The 18,776-nt window shown below is 45.9% G+C and overlaps 1 long non-coding RNA gene across 1 annotated transcript in view; it reads right to left on the reverse strand.

Moving 5' to 3' along the window:
• The window catches only part of LOC144818958 (uncharacterized), a 206,795-nt gene that overhangs the window by 161,204 nt on the left and 26,815 nt on the right, over window positions 1-18,776 (reverse strand). The gene's annotated exons all lie outside the window — the stretch shown is intronic.

Consider the following 18,776-nt stretch of genomic DNA (forward strand, 5'->3'; position numbering starts at 1 on the left):
CAAGCAGCCAAACTATGGAACTCTTTACCCGCCAACATAAGATCCACCGACAACCACCTTATCTTCAGAAAACTACTCAAGATCTGGCTCTTCCCCACATAAGCACCATACGGAAATAGAAATTTACAGCATATTCCTCTGTATATAAGCATTTGTTTTCACTATAGATATGTACCTATCTTTGTGTATTACTTTATAGAACATGTAAAACAATTATGTTGTTAAGAGAAGAAAAAAAAATAATAATAATCATCATCAATAAATAAAAATCATTTTTGGTCTACATGTACATACTTCCATTGTACATCTATGTACCTTCCATGTACTTGGATCTGTGTGTCTGTTACTTTTCTCCTGAAAAAGCATATCCAATGCACTACCCTATTTATCATCCTGTGCATCTATCAATATATTTAATCTAAATATACTTACTTCTTTTATGTATCTATAAACTTTTAATGTACTTATGGATCTATATATTTATCACTTTCTTCTAATTTAGCATTTCCAATGCACTAGCCTATTTCTCAGCCTATACTTCACTTAATATATCTTCTAGCCGGTAAATGGTCTAAATATCGATTCCAAAATATCGAGTAACCTAAATATCGAGTCCAAAATATAGAATGGACAAAATATCGACTGGACAAAATATAGACATCCAAAATATCGTTTTGAAGGTAAGTACTGTAATATCGAATTTAAAAATATAGACAGTCCAAATATCGAAGTACATAATATAGGTGATTAGAAATATCGACTTTTTAATAATATCCAATTTTTTTAAGTGTTTTATATGTTAGTGCATGTGTGAAAAGTGTATATTTATTTGTAATTTATTGTAAGTAATTAATTTCATGTTATTTAATTTTTGGGTAATCTAATTCTGTAGCGGGTTGTGGGTTTATAGGGGAATAGGGTGGGAAGTAATTTAATTATAATTAATTAAATATGTTAATTAATTAATTGGTATTTATTTTGAATAAATTGTTAATTAATTTTTAATTGATAATTAATTTGTATTAATTGATAATTATGTGATTAATATTATTTTATTTTCTGTAGCGGGTTGTGGGTTTATAGGGGAATAGGGTGGGAAGTAATGTAATTATAATTAAATATGTTAATTAATTAATTGGTATTTATTTTGAATATATTGTCAATTAATTTTTTATTGGTAATTAATTCATTGTTAATTGATAATTAATGTTTATTAATTGATTAATTGATAATTATGTGAATAACATTTTTTTAAGTAGCGGGTTGTGGGTTTATAGGGGAATAGGGTGGGAAGTAATTTAATATAATTAAACATGTTAATTAATTAATTGGTATTTATTTAGAATATATTGTTAATTTTTAATTGGTAATTAATTAATTCTTAATTGGTAATTAAAATGTATTAATTGATTAATTTATAATTATGTAATTTATATTAATTTATTTTCACTAGAGTGGGGATGTTAAAATTTACCCTTATGCTATCCAACGCTTTCCCTACTGTTGCACTCTCTGGAGTGGGAATAGTAATTTTTACCCCTACGCTATCCAACGCTTTCCCTACTGTTGCACTCACTGGAGTGGGAATAGTAATTTTTACCCTTACGCTATCCAACGCTTTCCCTACTGTTGCACTCACTGGAGTGGGAATAGTAATTTTTACCCCTACGCTATCCAACGCTTTCCCTACTGTTGCACTCTCTGGAGTGGGAATAGTAAGTTTTACCCCTACGCTATCCAACGCTTTCCCTACTGTTGCACTCTCTGGAGTGGGAATAGTAATTTTTACCCCTACGCTATCCAACGCTTTCCCTACTGTTGCACTTACTGGAGTGGGAATAGTAATTTTTACCCCTACGCTATCCAACGCTTTCCCTACTATTGCACATACTGGAGCGGGAATAGTAATTTTTACCCCTATGCTATCCAATGCCTTCCCTACTGTTGCACTCTCTGGAGTGGGAATAGTAATTTTTACCCCTACGCTATCCAACGCTTTCCCTACTGTTGCACTCACTGGAGTCGGAATAGTAATTTTTTCCCCTACGCCATCCAACGCTTTCCCTACTGTTGCACTCTCTGGAGTGGGAATAGTAATTTTTACCCCTACGCTATCCAACGCTTTCCCTACTGTTGCACTCTCTGGAGTGGGAATAGTAATTTTTACCCCTACGCTATCCAACGCTTTCACTACTGTTGCACTTACTGGAGTGGGAATAGTAATTTTTACCCCTACGCTATCCAATGCCTTCCCTACTGTTGCACTCTGGAGTGGGAATAGTAATTTTTACCCCTACGCTATCCAACGCTTTCCCTACTGTTGCACTCACTGGGGTGGGAATAGTAATTTTTACGCCTACGCTATCCAACGCTTTCCCTACTGTTGCACTCACTGGAGTGGGAACAGTAATTTTTACCCCTACACCATCCAACGCTTTCCCTACTGTTGCACTCTCTGGAGTGGGAATAGTAATTTTTACCCCTACGCTATCCAACGCTTTCCCTACTGTTGCACTCGCTGGAGTGGGAATAGTAATTTTTACCCCTACGCTATCCAACGCTTTCCCTACTGTTGCACTCGCTGGAGTGGGAATAGTAATTTTTACCCCTACGCTATCCAACGCTTTCACTACTGTTGCACTTACTGGAGTGGGAATAGTAATTTTTACCCCTACGCTATCCAATGCCTTCCCTACTGTTGCACTCTCTGGAGTGGGAATAGTAATTTTTACCCCTACGCTATCCAACGCTTTCCCTACTGTTGCACTCGCTGGAGTGGGAATAGTAATTTTTACCCCTACGCTATCCAACGCTTTCCCTACTGTTGCACTCGCTGGAGTGGGAATAGTAATTTTTACCCCTACGCTATCCAACGCTTTCCCTACTGTTGCACTCTCTGGAGTGGTAATAGTAATTTTTACCCCTACGCTATCCAACGCTTTCCCTACTGTTGCACTCGCTGGAGTGGGAATAGTAATTTTTACCCCTACGCTATCCAACGCTTTCCCTACTGTTGCACTCGCTGGAGTGGGAATAGTAATTTTTACCCCTATGCTATCCAACGCTTTCCCTACTGTTGCACTTACTGGAGTGGGAATAGTAATTTTTACCCCTACGCTATCCAATGCCTTCCCTACTGTTGCACTCTCTGAAGTGGGAATAGTAATTTTTACCCCTACGCTATCCAACGCTTTCACTACTGTTGCACTTACTGGAGTGGGAATAGTAATTTTTACCCCTACGCTATCCAATGCCTTCCCTACTGTTGCACTCTCTGGAGTGGGAATAGTAATTTATACCCCTACGCTATCCAACGCTTTCCCTACTGTTGCACTCACTGGAGTGGGAATAGTAATTTTTACCCCTACGCTATCCAACGCTTTCCCTACTGTTACACTCACTGGAGTGGGAATAGTAATTTTTACCCCTACACCATCCAACGCTTTTCCTACTGTTGCACTCTCTGGAGTGGGAATAGTAATTTTTACCCCTACGCTATCCAACGCTTTCCCTACTGATGCACTCGCTGGAGTGGGAATAGTAATTTTTACCCCTATGCTATCCAACGCTTTCCCTACTGTTGCACTCACTGGAGTTGGAATAGTAATTTTTACCCCTACGCTATCCAACGCTTTCCCTACTGTTGCACTCTCTGGAGTGGCAATAGTAATTTTTACCCCTACGCTATCCAACGCTTTCCCTACTGTTGCACTCACTGGAGTGGGAATAGTAATTTTTACCCCTACGCTATCCAACGCCTTCCCTACTGTTGCACTCTCTGGAGTTGGAATAGTAATTTTTACCCCTACGCTATCCAACGCTTTCCCTACTGTTGCACTCGCTGGAGTGGGAATAGTAATTTTTACCCCTACGCTATCCAACGCTTTCCCTACTGTTGCACTCACTGGAGTGGGAATAGTAATTTTTACCCCTACGCTATCCAACGCTTTCCCTACTGTTGCACTCTCTGGAGTGGGAATAGTAATTTTTACCAATACGCTATCCTACGGTAATAATATTGTGTATTTTTTATTAATATTATTTTTATATATATATGTTTTAACATATATGATTGTATTATTTTTTTATTAGTTAAAATAATTATTTAATAATTGTAAGGTAATTTAAGTATTTTTAAGTATATTTTAGCTATTTATTTTTAATAATTTTTTTATTTTACATAATTTTCAACAAATTCGATATTTTTACAATGTATATATATATATAAACGATATTTTGGACTCGATATTTTGGTACTTACCTGTTTGTAGATAGGAATTCGATATTTTGTCCATCGATATTTTGGCGTCGATATTTTGGGTAGTCTATATTGTGTCCGTCGATATTTAGTCAGTGATCCCTTCAAGCCCAACCTTATGACTCCTCTCAAACTTCTTTCTACTACTCCTTCTAATGCACTACCCTATTTCTCATCCTATAGATCTATCAATATATCCTCTACATCCACTCTCTCATTTATCCCAAACCCCATACCACTACTATGATCACCAAAATTACCTTTTCTAGACTCTCTCCTGCTCTACCCCTCCTTGCATCATCTGACACCTCTTTTTACTACACCGATCCCCTAAAACAAACATTTCTAAACTCTCCCCTCTGACTCCTTCCCTCCAAAACTCCTTTTTACTCATCTGAAAGCCTCTTCCTACTGCTAAGACTTAAAAAAAAATCCTTCACTTTTATCCCTCCACTATCCTTTTTCAATCAAAATTAACAGACTAACATGTTTCACTTCTCAAATTCCATATTCAACTATACTAATATACTGCCCAAATATCTGAATAACATATCTACTACTCAAATTACTTCATATTTATACTATACTAATTTTCAACACTACTCCTTTATGGGTTCCGGAGTGGCAGGCTACTCGCCAGAAAAGCGCTTCAACGCCCATCAGAGGTAACAAGTGCTATATGAATGCAAATCTTTCTTCCCCTTTTATCCATCCGCTATCCTTCTCACTCCAAGTAACAGACTAATATCCACCACTGAAATTACCTCATATTTCACCATATTAATTCACCACTAATCCTCTATAGGCTCCCTGAATAGCATGCGTCAACAAGCGAGCGATAAATGCAATTACAATACAATTACAATAAGGATATGGAACTTCCTCCCTCCGTACGACAACATGCCATGCTGTAAGAAGCTGGCTCTGTATTTACTATACAAAAAAGAGGTATAATGTGCACAGAGTCCAGTGAGGCCCCAAAGTTATGGTAGAGGGTAAAGTAGATAATACTTTACTCTCAATTTAGAGGTAGCTGGGTTGAGAAGTTAGGCTTATCAGGGGGTAGTGTGAATGCATTTGTTGTACACACTTATACAACACAGGAACACACACTCAACAACTAACTCCAGGCCAATGTTTTGCAACAATATTACTTTAGTTACTTTTATTTTAAGAACCAAATTGAACTCAATTACAGGTAAGCAGACTTTTTCGGCAGGTAATACTTTCAACAGGCAGTAGAAATGCTTTATGGTCTTGGGAATACTTAAGTATTGTCAATCCAAAACAGTAACATTTAGTACTTGAGAAAAATAGACAGTTGTATGCAATATATATAATGTACTGCAATTGTAAGGAAGGAAAACAGGGTTATGCATCAGCAGGTAAGTACACAACTTACTTTTCCAGTCTTCAGGGGTTTAGACCGGCCCTGGGCAAGGGTCAGTTTAAGGTAGGAACTGCACCACCAGCTGCACTGGGGCGGCCGGATGTAGAGTTCGCCGAGCCCAAAGCTAGTCAATGGAGACTGGGGGGTACCCGAAGAGGTGCGGAGTTCAATTTCTATGCCACGGGGATCGATACCGGCAATGATGTTTGCTCTCGCGGTTGGCGGAGAGCAATGGGGATGAATGAGTATCAGTAGGCCACCAACGCCAGTACCGATGTGGTCGTCATCAGCGAGTCACTGTAGGTCGAAGGGAGGCACCACCAGCCTAGCAGTCGAGGTTGTGGGCGTGGGGATGAAGATGTGCAAGGGATGGAGGAGTTCCACCAGTGTTGGGCCGTCGTCTCAGAAGGCAGCGGTTGAGGAGGCAGGGTAAGAGGCCGCCGACAGGGCCAAAAGAAGGAGGGTACAGGCTCTCTGAATCGGGGCTGTGAAAAGCTTGGGTCGTTGGGCCGTGATGATCCCTCTAGGTCGTGGAGGGTGTCCAGCTACGGTGATTTCTTCTGTCAGGGCAGAGTTACGTCGACACAAGTTTCGGTACTCTACCGCTGCGGTCTTGGGGTTCTTTTTGCAGTAGCGAGTTGTGTCGACACAGGTGTTCGTCCTCAACTACTGCGGTTTTTGAACCGGTGGATGGTGGGGACTACAGCCTCTACCTCAATGTTAGTTTCTTGGAGTTTGGTTGAAGGCTGGAAGGACTCCAGGGTTTCTTGGAGGCCTTGCAGTGTTTCTGGAAGGGCAGCAGGTCCAGTTGTCGAACCAGCTACAGCTGGCGGGGTTGTTGCTGAGTTCAGTCTCCAGCGGTTCCGTTCCTGGTCCGGCGGTGGTCTTCTTCTTTGGTCCATTGAATCTGAGGAACAAGGTTCAGTGGAGCTCTTAAATACTAAAGTTAAGCCCTCACTGATGTCCAGAGGCAGTAGCCAATGGCTACTGTCCTTTGGGGTGACTACACCCTTTTGGTGGCCCCTTCCTCTGGGGAGAGGATCACATCCCTGTACCCTTTCTCAAATTCAAGATGGAGAATTTCTGAGAGGAGCTCACCTCAGCTTATGGCGTCCCTTGGGTTGTGCCAGGCTAAGGTGGACACTCCTACTCGGCTTACTACTTTTCCCTCCTGTCCTACCGCCAAATGTGGGGCCTGGACAAGGGGGGCAGGCATCTCCACTAGTTGGAGCTTCACAAATCAGCACATCACAAGGTGAGAGCCTGTGAGGCTCACCAGAAACTGTTGCTGTTGCTGCCATGGGGAGGTGTGAAGCACCTTTACCCAGAGCAGACTGTTTCTGACCTCCTAGAGCACAAAGGCTTTCACCCCATGAGGTTAGAAACATGTCTGGTGGTTGCCGACTGGCGGGGACCAGTCAGCCAATACACTAGGAGTTGGTCGTTTTTCATGGGGCTTCTATAAGATGCCGTCTGAGTGCATTTTATAATAAATCCCACACTGGCATCAGTGTGGGTTTATTATGCTGAAAGGTTTGGTACCTAACTTCCCAGCTTTCAGTAAAGCCATAATGGAATTGTGGAGACTCCCAGCCCATGTACTCAATATGGTTTCACTGCACTTACAATGTCTGTGAATGGCACAGACCCTTTAATGGCATATTGCTCTCGCAGCTATGCCCTCACATGTGGGATGGTGCACCCTGCCTTAGGGCTGTGAGGCCTTCTAGAGGGGTGACTTACCCATGCCATAGGCAGTGTTGGGGGGCATGGCACATGTGTGCCATGTCGACTCTTCAGTTTGGTCGGCACCAAAACACGCAGCCTGCAATGGCAGTGTGTGGGTGTTGAGATGAGGGGCCTCCGAGGGTGACATAATAAATGCTGCAGCTCTCAGAGGCCCTCTCTGGTCACAGGACCCTTGGTACCAGGGGTACCTTTTACAAGGGACTTACATGTGGCCCAGAAGTGTGCCAATTGTGTAAACAATGGTACGGTTTTGGGAAAGAACACAGATGGTGGGCCTGGTTAGCAGGATCCCAGCACACATTCAGTCACAATGCATCAGAACTCTGGCAAAGGGGGGGGGGGGGATAAAGCAATAGAAACCCACTTTCCTATACATGATACCTTAAAAAAGACAGAACTCGAAACTCTTCTCTTTTAACAACACTTGGGTTAAATCCTACATCTCCCACTCAGTCTCGCATAGATGCCAACATTTTAGACTAAGAAAGCAGAAGATTTCAATAAAAAAAAAAATATATATATTCTACAAAGTGGGCGGCAGGACATAATATATTGCACATTTGAAAGCGGCAAGAACTTTGTGGGCGCTGAAGAAGGCAAATCCTGCCGAAATGCATTCGCCAAACTGATGCCAATAAAGCTGCTTCCATGGTTTCCCCCGATGTGGTCTCTACTCTTTTCTCACGAAGGAGGTTTCCTGTCATATATTTCTGCGAGTGCCAGAGTCGCAGTTTAGAGGCCCCCGCATCACAAGAGGCACGGAGAACACTGGCTCTGTCTCGGCAGAACTTTTTTTGTTGTTTCCAAGGTGTTGGATTACTCCGGAGCCCGCCACGACGTTTGGGAAGGACAGAGCGGTTGCCAGGTACTTACTTGGCGTTGGGTAATGTGCACTGCCATATCTGCCCCCGCTGGAATACTAACCTGAATTTCTGGCTGATGCGGTGTGGGGACCCAAGGGAGAACTTTGCTGTCATCACACAAACTTGCAGCATGGCTGTTCAAACGCAAGTCCGCTCATCCGCCCACCCCACTGGGGTTCTATTCCTATCACCACCTTCTGGATCCCCGGATAGGGCATTCTGGGAGTTGAAGTTTCCTGCTACTCAGCAAGCTGCAACAGGTGGTGGACCATCGACATAGGGGGCGGAGCCGACCTACTTCTACAAAGTGGGCGGCAGGACATAATATATTGCACATTTGAAAGCGGCAAGAACTTTGTGGGCGCTGAAGAAGGCAAATCCTGCCGAAATGCATTCGCCAAACTGATGCCAATAAAGCTGCTTCCATGGTTTCCCCCGATGTGGTCTCTACTCTTTTCTCACGAAGGAGGTTTCCTGTCATATATTTCTGCGAGTGCCAGAGTCGCAGTTTAGAGGCCCCCGCATCACAAGAGGCACGGAGAACACTGGCTCTGTCTCGGCAGAACTTTTTTTGTTGTTTCCAAGGTGTTGGATTACTCCGGAGCCCGCCACGACGTTTGGGAAGGACAGAGCGGTTGCCAGGTACTTACTTGGCGTTGGGTAATGTGCACTGCCATATCTGCCCCCGCTGGAATACTAACCTGAATTTCTGGCTGATGCGGTGTGGGGACCCAAGGGAGAACTTTGCTGTCATCACACAAACTTGCAGCATGGCTGTTCAAACGCAAGTCCGCTCATCCGCCCACCCCACTGGGGTTCTATTCCTATCACCACCTTCTGGATCCCCGGATAGGGCATTCTGGGAGTTGAAGTTTCCTGCTACTCAGCAAGCTGCAACAGGTGGTGGACCATCGACATAGGGGGCGGAGCCGACCTACTTCTACAAAGTGGGCGGCAGGACATAATATATTGCACATTTGAAAGCGGCAAGAACTTTGTGGGCGCTGAAGAAGGCAAATCCTGCCGAAATGCATTCGCCAAACTGATGCCAATAAAGCTGCTTCCATGGTTTCCCCCGATGTGGTCTCTACTCTTTTCTCACGAAGGAGGTTTCCTGTCATATATTTCTGCGAGTGCCAGAGTCGCAGTTTAGAGGCCCCCGCATCACAAGAGGCACGGAGAACACTGGCTCTGTCTCGGCAGAACTTTTTTTGTTGTTTCCAAGGTGTTGGATTACTCCGGAGCCCGCCACGACGTTTGGGAAGGACAGAGCGGTTGCCAGGTACTTACTTGGCGTTGGGTAATGTGCACTGCCATATCTGCCCCCGCTGGAATACTAACCTGAATTTCTGGCTGATGCGGTGTGGGGACCCAAGGGAGAACTTTGCTGTCATCACACAAACTTGCAGCATGGCTGTTCAAACGCAAGTCCGCTCATCCGCCCACCCCACTGGGGTTCTATTCCTATCACCACCTTCTGGATCCCCGGATAGGGCATTCTGGGAGTTGAAGTTTCCTGCTACTCAGCAAGCTGCAACAGGTGGTGGACCATCGACATAGGGGGCGGAGCCGACCTACTTCTACAAAGTGGGCGGCAGGACATAATATATTGCACATTTGAAAGCGGCAAGAACTTTGTGGGCGCTGAAGAAGGCAAATCCTGCCGAAATGCATTCGCCAAACTGATGCCAATAAAGCTGCTTCCATGGTTTCCCCCGATGTGGTCTCTACTCTTTTCTCACGAAGGAGGTTTCCTGTCATATATATATATATATATATATATATATATATATATATATATATATATTTTGATCGGGGAAGGGAATTTTAGGCAGCTAGAATAGAGGCATTCACCCCCAAAAAGAATCTGGAGTTTCCCGTCTGAATAGGGTCTGTTGGCATGCATGCTCTTGAATGTCTATTTTAAATTTCGTTTTCGTAACGGTTTGCAAGAACTGTACAACCGTGCCGTTGGCTTGAGGTCAATGTGGAGTGATCCGGCAGTGTTTAGTCCCTCTGGATGGGAGGTAGCTCGCCAGCTCCTGGTCATTGAAGGGTGGGCAATTGTCAGTGCGCAGCTCTTGGATGAGGCTATGGATTGCCATTATTTTTTTCTTGTTTTGGGATGGTTTGCTCAGCTGAGGTGGTCAAGACTACCTCTACATCAGGGTAGAAGATGGTTGCCGTATGGCAGGCTGCGGAAATCTGCACTGGCGCATTGCCAGGGGTGGCCAGGAGATGGTTCAATGATGATAGGCGGAGGATGATCACCTCCCACTCTTGGCTTGGCAGAGATGGCACTGTTGGACTGTCCTTTCAAGTATCTCATCAAGGCCGGGGAACCACACCTTACTTCTTAGCCTGTTCTTGGTCTTGACAACCTTTTGGTATGACCCATGTGCATGTTCTAAAGCTGGTACTCCACCATCAGAGGGCTTACAATTCAAGTGGACACACATACTTGAATTTCTATCTTGTGGCCCCCGTTTGTTATAAGACGTCACTTTTTGACATCAAATTCCACGCCATCTGACTGTCATGGAATCACCCTAAATGAAGTGACCATTCAATTGAGACATTACCCTATAATCTCTTGGGAAATATGTAAAACTACATCACCTTACTACAACAAGACTGATTCTAGCCAGATACCATAACATTAGTGGTCTACCCTGCACTACGGAGAAGTTCTTTATCTATCTTGGCCTTAACCATCGAATCTGAGCTCCAGAACGAACAATAGAGAAAGTTGAGATGGGTTCAACTGACGAAGGCTTTAACGCCGAAATGCGCGCTGTGTTTCTTTTTCATCGACCGTCAGACTTTGAATTGCTTAATAACTCCTTCTCTAGGTTTTTAATAGAAAATAATTGTGTATAAGATCGTTTTGTGTGTGTTTGTGAAAAACAATTTGTGTGTCTTGATATTTATGTATGAACAGAATTATCATAAAATTGATATATATAAAAGAAATATTTGATATACGTGATGAAAATATAAAAAGACTATGAAATATATAAAATTGATTAATTACAATAAAGAAATATAATTTCATAAGAAAAAACAAGTGTTCCTGTAAGTTCATTAGCAAACAATTCTAATGTGCACTGTTTTCACATAGATCCAGGCCTGATTTATTTAATTGTAAATGTGATATATATTTTGTGGTTAGCTTGTTGTCTTACCCCACCTGATATTGTGCCCTAAAACTAGCAAGATTCATTGTTTTTTCGTAGGGGTCCCCCTTTTTTAAAATCGGGACTTGGCTCTATGATATGAATGACATGGATAGTGCCTTCAGACTCGTCATCGTCGATGTCGCCATCCTCGGCTTCGAGGTCTGCATCCACCTGGTTGGTCATCTTCCTCCTACGTCCCTTTGCAGCCAGCACTGATCTACAGACTTTGGCAAAGTAGCTAATTTTTCTACAGGCCGAACACTTACGTCCTTTGGCCGAGCACTCTCCTGTGTGTGGAGTGCAGTCTCCACACCACCGGCATGGTCGAGCGGTAGGCTGTGTCTTGGGACAGTCTTTCTTCAACTTGGTTGACAGGTTAGGCTTTGATGGTCCGTTGTATCGCAGCTTCCACGTGGGCTGCTAGGGATTTGGACAGTTCTTTTCGTCTGCTCATGGTGAAGATCTCATCCATTGTCATGTGGGGTTTGCGCAGTTTTGCCAATGCACAGCCACAAATGAATTGGGTACGGATCTTATCCTGCTCATCAGGGAGGGAGCATATGGGGAAACATCCTTTACAACGAAACTTTTACAACGCACTACCATTACGACGCAACTTTTACAACGCAAACCATTACAACGCATAGCGCTGGGGGGCGCTCTAGGATAGGGAATGTATTTAATATACTATCCAACACCTTCCCTACTATCCACGGGGACTGGAGTTGGAATAGTAAATTAAATAAATCACTATCCAGCGCCTAAAAGCACTATGCGTTGTAATGGTACGCGATGTAAAAACCGCGTTGTAAAGGCATGCGATGTAAAAGTATGCGTTGTAACGTCATACATCCAAGCATATGGCTACCAGTTTGCAGAACCTTGCATAGAATTTGTTTACTGATTCTTTCGCCGTCTGTCGAGCTTGCCTGAGTAGGAACTGCTCGTAGTCCGGATTAGCAGGAGGACAAAAATGAGCTGCGAGGGCCGCTTTCAGTGCGGCATAGGTGCATGGAGGGCTGGCTTCCTGTACGTTCTTGGACATTTTGTGGACAGTAGTCCCTCTGAGGTTTAGGATCATGGGTCGTTGTCGGTCTTCTTCAAGTGCCACTTCAGTGAAGTATGTCTCCAAACGGTCAACCCACATGGCCCACTAGGCTGCTTGAGAAGTGGGTACTCCGGCTATTACAAAAGGTTCAATGGTGGGTATAGACGTCATGAGTGTGGACGTTAGATGCTTGTTCTGCTTTCAGAGGTAGTGAAAGTAATGGTGCCAATATGGTGTCCTCCTTGGTTTCATTTTCGGGAATAGCACTGCTGGGCACAAGCTGCTTGTAGGAGTGGCCTGGGCGCTTGAACTGGTTAACTGGCCACGCTTCCTGCCTATTTTGCTGTAGTTCTAGCGCTGCCTTTCTGTTCTAAAAAGGGTTTACATATGGGGCTATATGGCTGTTGCCTAGTGAGTGCCAGGTTCATAAGGGTGAAGACTTGAGAATTTTCCTAGGCTTCGAGGAACTTCTAAAAATTGTGCTCGCAGGGCACATGCCTTTCCGACCGGAACAGAGCGCAGTGTGGGCGGTGGGCAATGAACTGCAGGGCTGCTAAACTTACTAGGACCGGTGCGGTCAAGTGCTGGCAACATTGTTTCCTAATGCCGAGGGAGCTGGCGAAGCAGAGTTTGCCCCGCGCTTAGTCAGGGGTAGTGGCTCCTGTCCTCCATCGTCCGTTGTCGTATCCCCAGGAGCCCGTATGCGCTTGGACCAGGAAGCGCGCAAATCAAGATGCACACTCAAGGTTGCTGTCTAGCGCGAGGCAGCCTTTGTGCAGCCCCGCCCATTTATTTATTATATCAGTCACATGACCGCGCTAACGCAGCCAATCAGGCGCGGTCCAGTAGGGGAGTCAGCAGGAGCACCCCTGCGTGGGCATCCCTATTACATACGCCTGCATTGATCATTGGTAAAAGTACCCTTGAAAAGTGTTCTGGCGATTTAAAAGTATAAAAATAACAATAGCGCAAACTGTCGTGTTGAGAATTGTTAAGTCGCATAAATCACCATACAAGTGAAAGATAATTAATAGAAGCTTTATTGTAGCTTAACCCTAACAGCAGGCAAGTGTGGACGCAGCCGGCGAGAAGTGTGGACGCAGCCGCCGAATTCTATTACAGGACCGGAGGCTTCAGATTATGCTTCTCAATCTTTACTGCATTGAACATAGCAGCCAATGAAAATGTATATTTTCACAGTAACAGTAAAACAAAACTTCATTTCCCATGAACACCAATGGCATAGGCACGCCCCCACAGTCCATAAGAACCCCTTGCGTGCACTTCACTTCCTCTTTCTTTGCTGCTCACAAGCCAGAGTTAAGTGCACCTTCCCCCTGGTCCCCTCAATCTGCTTGTGTTTGGGGTGCTTTGGGGGTTGCTTGTAATATGTGATTGTATTGCGGGATCATCCGCTTCTAGAAAGAGTTTACGTTTTTGGCACAGGTATTTCATTTTGGTGCTGGTTTGTGACGATATTGCCATTTTCTGACCTTGTTTGCTTTTAGTCTCGGGCCGATCGGCTTTTAGCTGTCATTGGTCGCGCTGTGATGCGCGCGTCCTGTAACGCTCATTGGAACGGTTCCTGACCGGCAAGGGGCCGCCGCGCTATCCATAGAGCCCGGTACCGGCTGCCTGAAGGCGTGCTGGGCTCCCCTAGTACGCCCTGACGCTCAGGCCGAGGTGTGAGATTCATAGGGTGTTATCCCTTGTATTGTGAGGTGTTCCTCTACCATGGAAGAGTGGGTAAAATACCCAGAAGAGGATGATGCAGATGGGGAGGAGATGGTTGATGGACAGCAGGAAGCTGTCTTGGAAGACAATATAGTAGAGGCTTTGGATGCCTCGGTCCAAGCTTCGGTGAATCGAGCCATGGAGACTAAGGTCCCTCAGACAGTGCAACAGGCACTCGCAGTGGCCCTACGCCCCATTCGTAAACAACTTGAGGGTTTTGCGAAACGCCACGGATACGATAAAAAGAAGAAACAAAAGCAGACAGTCCCTTCTTCTTCAGCCGCTGGCTCGGCCGAGCAGAAACAGTGGCCGCATGCGCACTCCATGGCCTCCTTGCCGGCCAGGGAGGCAGGTGACCAGCCATATTCAGGTGGGAAGGCGAAGTGTAAAAGGGCGGTGTTTGTGGACACTGATACCGCCACCACCGATACTGATACCAATACGGACACTGATACCTCAGAGGAACGTCCTCACCCTCCCAAGAAAGCAAAGATTGCGCCCAAATCGGCGGAAGACAAGGTTGCCAAGACTTTTAGCTTTGACCCATCAGACATAGTACACCCTCGGTCTTCGGACTGGGTCCCGCCGACGGAGGTCTCTGAGTACCTTCACGAACACCTCAGGAAGAGCTTCGATAGGGAAGTTCGTAACCGACTGCGGTCGGAGTGCCCACGTCCAACTGTCCCAGATAGTGTAGCTGATACTCCGGAGATTGATGCCAGTATGTTGACCTTTTTGAGGAAGTTTTCAAAGGATCCCAAAAGGGGGTTAGACCGGGCTTGGCGGGGCTGCCAAGATAAGATGCTTGACGTTGTGGGACCCCTGGCGAAGATCCTGGAGATGGCCCTGGCGGCCAAAGAAGGGGCTACCCCGGTAGATCCTGACATCTTGGCGGGATGGGCTCAACGCGCCATTTGCCTGATAGGTAACGCAAATTGCGCGATATCTTCGGAAAGGCGCAAATCCTTGTTGCTCAGAATGGACAGTAACCTGACGGAACTGGCTGAGGCCGAACCGGGCCCCCTGGCTGGGGGGTGTCTTTTCGGGGACCGATTTGTTAAAGATGTCACTAAGTATGTGGGGACATTCACCGCCTTAGACAAAGCACAGAGTGGTATCAAACGCGCCCTCACGCAGGGTGTTTTCAACAGGACCGGGCGAGGCGGGGGTCGCTCGTCAGGCCGAGGTTTCCAACGAGGCTCCCAACGAGGAGATTTCGGTCGCGGGCGTGGAGAGTGGGACTCCACCCGCGGTGGTACCTTCTATCCGTCTAGGAGAGGATTCAACAAAGGACGTTTCCAGTCGGGGAACAACAGAGCAAGCTTCAAGTCCCACCAGAATTCCGGTGAGTGTTACAGAGGTTTCTCTGCTTCCTTTGGGGGGGCGCACGCAGCATTGTCTGATGCAGTGGCAGGCCTTGACTCAGGATGCTTGGGTTCTGCAAACCATTCAGGGGTTTCGGCTGGAGTTTTATTCTCCCCCGGCGCAAGCGTTTCCTCCTCCACCTCTCCATTTTTCCCAACTAGATCACAGTTTCATAGACAAAGAGGTGGCAGACTTGCTACAGAAAGGCGCGATTGCCCGATGTCAGGGAGGCCCTCGCGGTTTCTTCAGCAATGTCTTTCTGGTTCAAAAGAAAGGAGGTGGCAACAGGTTAGTGCTCAACCTCAAAGAGTTCAACCAATACCTAACTTACAACCATTTCAAAATGGAAGGTATTCATTTGTTAGCGGATTTGCTACAGGAAGGGGACTGGTTGGTCCGTCTGGACCTCAAAGATGCATATCTTTCTATTCCGATCTTTCCTCCTCACCGCAGGTTCCTGCAGTTTCTCTGGAACGCACGATGTTACGAGTACAGGGCCCTTCCTTTCGGTCTCTCCTCGGCCCCCTGGTGCTTCACCAAAGTGATGAAGCCGGTGGTGGCCTATCTCAGGGAAAGAGGGGTGCGCCTGATCATTTATCTGGACGATATCCTGATCATGGCGCAGGACCGGTCGACTCTACAGCAACAGCTGACCATGACTACTTCGCTACTTCAAGACCTAGGTTTTGTGATAAATCTAAAGAAATCAGTGGTGGTTCCGACTCAGGTGATAGAATTCCTAGGGTTCACGATCAATTCCCTGACAGCGCAGTTGTGTCTGCCCCAAGCGAAATTGAGAGAGTTGAAAAAGGAGATTGTGAAATTGCTGGACAAACAGATGGTCACGCTCAGAGCACTGGCCAGAGTGGTGGGGATATTGGCATTGTCAATTCAAGCTATATTCCCGGGGCCCCTGCATTACAGGGCCCTCCAGCGTCTGAAGATCAAGCATCTTCAGAGGGGACTGTCGTACACGGACTCTGTCCCCATTTCAGAAGAGGTCCGAACAGAACTTCAGTGGTGGCTAGGCCACGTGGACGCCTGGAACGGCAGGGCGATATTCGGCTCTCAGCCGGAAGTAGTGATCGAGTCAGACGCCAGCCGATGGGGCTGGGGCGCGCGCTGTGGAGATGTTTCCACAGGCGGCAGGTGGACATCGCAAGAACTCGAACTTCACATAAATTGTTTGGAACTGCTTGCAGGATCGTTTGCGATCCGCACGTTATCCCCGAAGCAGACATCCTGTTGCATCCTCCTGCGATTGGACAACGTGTCCGCAGTGAGGTATATCAACAAGTTGGGCGGCACGAGGTCGTCTCTTCTAGTCCAAATAGCCAAGGACTTTTGGCACTATTGCCTTCAACATCAGATATCGGTAATAGCGGAGTACATCCCGGGGCAGTCCAACCAGGTGGCGGACTGGAACTCCAGATATCTGCGGGATTACAGCGACTGGAAGCTGTTTCCCCAGGTGTTCCTCTGGTTGCAAGCGAGTTGGGGTCCGTTTCAGACGGACTTGTTCGCCTCCAGACTGACTTATCAGATTCCCCGATTTTTCAGCTGGAGGCCGGATCCGATGGCCGCAGCGACCGATGCCTTTCTCCAGGATTGGTCACAGGGGATTCATTATGCCTTTCCGCCCTTCTTGTTGATCCCCAGGGTGATGTCTCAAGTGATACGACAAAGGGCAGAAATAGTGTTAGTGACTCCGTGGTGGACGTCACAAGCGTGGTTTCCCACGTTGTTGCAGTGGAGCTGCGATCGACCCCGGTTGTTACCGGGGTCGACGTGGTTGTTGCAGGGCCCTCGACAGGAACAACATCCGTTGCTGTTGGAGGGCAGGCTAACGCTGATGGCTTGGAGGCTTTCAGGGAACAGTGGCAGTTGCCGGGAGTTTCGAGCGACACTGTGGAATTCATCAAACAAGCATGGGCTCCTTCCACCAGGAAACGTTATTCCGCAGCCTGGAAGAACTGGGTGGATTGGTGCGTGGGACGGCATCTGGATCCCGTGGGGGCAGAGCTGTCCCAAATTTTGAATTTTCTATCAGAGAAAGCGGCGGATGGTTTAGCTTACCGTTCGGTCAATAATTTTCATTCCGCTATCTCTGCGGGGCATACTCAGATAGACGGGAAACCGGTTGGCATGCACCCGGTAGTTTTGAAATTGTTGAAAGAAATCAGGGTGGCTAACCCTCCCAAACCCAGGTATACCGGGTTATGGGACGTCTCTTTAGTGATCTCGTTGTTCAACAAATGGCCGGCTAATGCTCTCCTGTCTAGGAAGCAATTATCGGTGAAATTGGCCATGTTGCTTTGCTTATCGTCTTGCAGAAGGTCTTCGGATGTGAGAGCGCTCGACGTAACAGGTAGAGTGTTTACTCCGGAAGGGGTTTCTTTTCATATTACAGGCCGTACTAAAACATTGTCACGACATATTTCTTATAATTCCTTCTCTGAAAATGACAAATTATGTGTGGTCCAATGTTTGAAGACTTACGAAGAATGTACAAAGGCCTTACGGCCTCAGGGCTGTACTCAATTGTTGATTGCTATTCAAAAGCCCTTTAAACCTGTGGTGGCTGCCACTATTGCCAGATGGCTTCGCTTCATTATGAAAGAAGCAGGTGTTGATACACAGATCTTTGGTGCTCATTCAGTAAGAGGCGCTATGGCGTCGAAGTCATATGGTTTGGGATCAAGTATCCAAGATATCATGCGTTGTGCAAATTGGTCGTCTGAGTCAACGTTTTAAAACGTTTTACTATAAGCCGGTGGGAGATATTACTTCAGTGGTATTTAATCAGCGTTAAACTAGCATAATCTGAAGCCTCCGGTCCTGTAATAGAATCAAAAATTTGCTAGCATTCGCGACAAGAATTTTCAATTCTATTAAGGACACGGAGGCGAGGATTATCCCACCCGGCTTAATGTACAGTATGTCATACGCTTGCCCACCCGAGTATTCAGTGATTACGGTGGTGTTATTTCCTTTATTTCAGGAGCTGAGAAAAAGTCGGACTGAAAGACGATGGACGTCAAGATGTTGATCTGACGTGTTCTTCCATGTTGGAGGATTTGTTATTGTTCAAGTTATGGACTTATCGCCTCAAAGAAAGAGGAAGTGAAGTGCACGCAAGGGGTTCTTATGGACTGTGGGGGCGTGCCTATGCCATTGGTGTTTATGGGAA

The sequence above is a fragment of the Lissotriton helveticus genome, chromosome 2_1, assembly GCF_964261635.1.
Source record: "Lissotriton helveticus chromosome 2_1, aLisHel1.1, whole genome shotgun sequence".
NCBI classification, from domain to species: domain Eukaryota; kingdom Metazoa; phylum Chordata; class Amphibia; order Caudata; family Salamandridae; genus Lissotriton; species Lissotriton helveticus.